This window comes from Balaenoptera musculus, chromosome 2 (genome assembly GCF_009873245.2).
Source record: "Balaenoptera musculus isolate JJ_BM4_2016_0621 chromosome 2, mBalMus1.pri.v3, whole genome shotgun sequence".
Classification (NCBI taxonomy): Eukaryota; Metazoa; Chordata; class Mammalia; order Artiodactyla; family Balaenopteridae; genus Balaenoptera; species Balaenoptera musculus.
In genome coordinates this window covers 156448291-156452313 of record NC_045786.1, presented here as the reverse complement: position 1 = coordinate 156452313, position 4023 = coordinate 156448291, and the positions used below count along the sequence as shown (strand labels likewise).

The following is a 4023-nucleotide window of genomic DNA, read 5'->3' as shown; positions in this document are numbered from 1 at the left end:
TAAGGTTACATTGCAAATATTTAAAAACTATGGGAAGAAATAAAAATCAATTCTAGTTGATAAAAAGTAGTTTTTGTTTGTTTTAAAGGTCACTGAAAGAGGATAAAGTCTAGATTTAATAAAATATTATAGAGTGATATCAATAAAATTGTTAAGTAAAGAACTCCAAAATCCATTCCTGGATAAAAGCAACTAAAATGCTGGCAAAACCATCAGAATCAACTTTTTGGAACTCTACCAAAAGCAACTTGGAAAGCAGTTAAAAAAAAAAAAAATGACTGAAGAGTAGTAAAAAAACACAAGCTTTGTGTTGTTTTAATCTGCCCTTATCCCATCCCCCACTCCCAAGTTCAGTGGTAGCCATGAAAATAACAGCCCACTGTGTTGGTACCAGTACAAGACAAATTCCTAGAAACACACACTCAACCAAAACTGGGTCAAAGAGAAATTGAAAATTAGAGTAGATCTTTAACAAGTAAAATGATTAAATCAGTTAAAACAAACAAACTTCCAAGAACAATCACAAAACCTAGGATCAAGAAGACTTCACTGGTGAATTCTACCAAGTGTTATAATGAAAAATTAATGCCAATCCTTCACAAACTTCAAAAGAATAAAAGAGGTAGGCATACTTGCTAACACAGTCTATGAGGCCAGTATTACCCTGATATCAAAGCCAAAGACATCACAAGGAAAGAAAACTACAGACCAATACTTTTTATAAATATTAAACGCTCAACAGAATACCAGCAAACCTAATCCAGCAACATATTAAAATGATTACACGCCATGACCAAGTGGAGTTTATCCCAGGAATTCGAAGTTGGTTCAACATAAAAAAAATTGGTCAGTGTAACATACCATAGCAACAGATAAAGAAAAAAAAGTGGTAATCTCTATAGATGCAGAAAAAGATCTTGATAAAATCTAACACCCTTTCATGATAAATACATTGAACAAATTAAGAATAGAAGGAAACTTTCTCACTCTGATGAAGGACATCTATGAAAATCCCATACAACTATCATCATACTTAATTGTGAAAGACTCAAACTTTCCCCCTAAGATCAGCTCTAGTCACTTTCATTTAACATTGTACTAGAAGATCTAGGCAGAACAATTAAGAAAAGGGAAAAAAAGCAACCCAAATTGGAAAGGAAGATGTAAAACTAATCTACTTGCAAATAACATGAACTTATATTTAGAAAATCCTAATAAATTCATACATTTAAAATATATTAGAGATAATAACCAAATTCAGCAAATTGTAGGATGCAAGATCAATATAAAAAATTTAGTTGTATTTCTATACACTAGAAATGAACAACTCAAAAATGAAATTAAGAAAACAATTCCTTTTATAATAGCATCTAAAAGAATAATATGTTTAAAGACAAATTTAACCAGGAAAGGTTAAGTGTTGTATACTGAAAATCTACCAAACAGTCTTGACAAAAATCAAAGAAGAGCTAAATAAGTGGAAAGACATCTGTGTTCATGGTTTGGAAGACTTAGTATTGTTAAAATGGCAATAGTCCACAAACTTATTTCATGAATCCAATCAATATCAAAATATCAATAGTCTTTTGGCAAAAAAAAAAAAGTATGATCCTAAAATTCCTAGGTAAATGCAAGAAGCCTCATAGTCAAAGCAATTCTCAAAAAGAACAAAGTTGGAAGACTCATAACTTCAAAGTATACTACAAAGCTACAGTAATCAAAACAGTGTGATTTTGGCATAAGGATAGATATGTAAATTAATGGAAAAGAGTGGAGAGTCTAGAAATAAACCCACAAATCTATGCCCAATTGATTTTTTACAAAAGTGTCAAGACCATTCAATTGGAAAAAAATAGTCATTTCAACAAATGGTGGTAGGACACCTGACTATCCACATGCCAAGCCATGAAGTTGAATTCCTTTCTCACATTGTATACAAATATTAACTCAAAAATCAAAAGTCTTACAAGGAAAGATAGATATAAATCCTTGTGACTTTTGATTAAGTAATGGTTTCTTAAATATGATACCAAAAACGTTAACAAAAAAAGAAAAAATAGATAAATTGGATTTCATCAAAATGAAAAACTTTGTGCATCGAAAGATAGTATCAAGAAAGTGAAAATGCAACCCACAAAATGAGATGAAACATTTGTAAATTATGTATCTTGTAAGACTCTAGCATCCAGAATATGTGAAAGATATGTATAACTCAACATTAAAAAGACAAATAATCCAGTTAAAAAATGGACAGAAGACTTGAATGGACATGTCTCCAAAGGAGGTATACAGATGGAAACATGAAAAGATGATTAAAATCATGTCATTTATGATACTATACATAGAAAATCCTAAAGATGATACCAGAAAACTACTAGAACTCATCAATGAATTCAGTAAAGCTGTAGGATACAAAATTAATACACAGAAATCTCTTGCATTTCTATACAGTAACAACAAAAGATCAGAAAGAGAAATGAAAGAAGCAGTCCCATTTACCAGCACCTCAAAAAGAATAAAATACCTAGAAATAAATCTATCTAAAGAGGCAAAAGACCTGTACTCAGAAAACTATAAGACACTGATGAAAGAAATCAAAGATGACACAAACAGATGGAGAGCTATACCATGTTCTTGGATTGGAAGAATCAATATTGTCAAAAATGACTATACTACCCAAGGCAATCTACAGATTCAATGCAATCCCTATCAAATTACCAATGGCATTTTTCACAAAACTAAAGCAAAAATTTTTTAATTTGTATGGAAACACAAAAGACCCCAAATAGCTAAAGCAAACCTGAGAAAGAAAACAGTGCTGAAGGAATCAGTCTCCATGACTTCACACTATACTACGAAGGTACAGTCATCAAAACCGTATGGTAGTGCTCACTTTGGCAGCACATATACTAAAATTGGAACGATACAGAGAAGATTAGCATGGCCCCTGCACAAGGATGACACACAAATTCGTGAAGCATTCCATATTTTGTGCCCTTCCTCACCATCCAGACACCCTTTGCTCATCAGCTCCAAAGGAAAAGCTATGGGTCAAAAGCACAACGCCTGGCACTCAATGCTGAAACTGTGATTTTTCACTATAAAAAAAAAAAAAAAACGGTATGGTACTGGTACAAAAATATAGATCAAAAGTCTTCTGACTTTTGAAATATAGACCAATGCAATAGGATAGAAAGCCCAGAAACAAACCCATGCACGTATGGTCAATTAATCTATGACAAGGGAGGCAAGAATATACAATGGAGAAAAGGCAGTCTCTTCAATAAGTGGTGCTGGGAAAAATGGACAGGTACATGTAAAAGAATGAAGTTAGAACATTCTTTAACACCATATACAAAAATAAACTCAAAATGGGTTAAAGACGTAAATGTAAGATCTAATACTATAAAACTCTTAGAGGAAAACATAGGCAGAACACTCTCTGACATAAATCGCAGCAATATATTTTTGGATCCACCTCCAAGAGTAATGAAAATAAAAACAAAAATAAATAAATGGGACCTAATTAAACTTAAAAGCTTTTGCGCAGCTAAGGAAACCATAAACAAAATGAAAAGACAACTCACAGAATGCGAAAAAATATTTGCAAATGAAGCGACTGACAAGGGATTGATCTCTAAAATATACAGACAGCTCAGGCAGCTCAGTATCAAAAGCACAAACAACCCAATCAAAAAAATGGGGAGATCTAAATAGGCATTTTACCAAAAAAGACATACAGATGGCCAAAAAGCATATGAAAAGATGCTCAACATCTCTAATTATTAAAAACATGCAAATCAAGACTGCAATGAGGTATCACCTCACACTGGTCAGAATGGGCATCATTAAAAATTCTACAAACAATAAATGCTGGAGAGGGTGTGGAGAAAAGGGAACCCTCTTGCACTGTTAGTGGGAATGTAAATTGGTACAACCACTATGGAGAACAGTATGGAGGTTCCTTAAAAAAGTAAAAATAGAACTACCATACAATCCAGCAATCCCACTACTGGGCATATA

The 4023-nt window shown here is 32.7% G+C and overlaps 1 non-coding gene across 1 annotated transcript; it reads left to right on the top strand.

Annotated features, from left to right (window-relative positions):
* Positions 1-2885: 2885 nt before the first annotated feature.
* Positions 2886-2992, top strand: LOC118891593. The gene has a single exon (XR_005019146.1). It is a non-coding gene; the product is annotated as a U6 spliceosomal RNA (small nuclear RNA).
* Positions 2993-4023: the final 1031 nt, after the last annotated feature.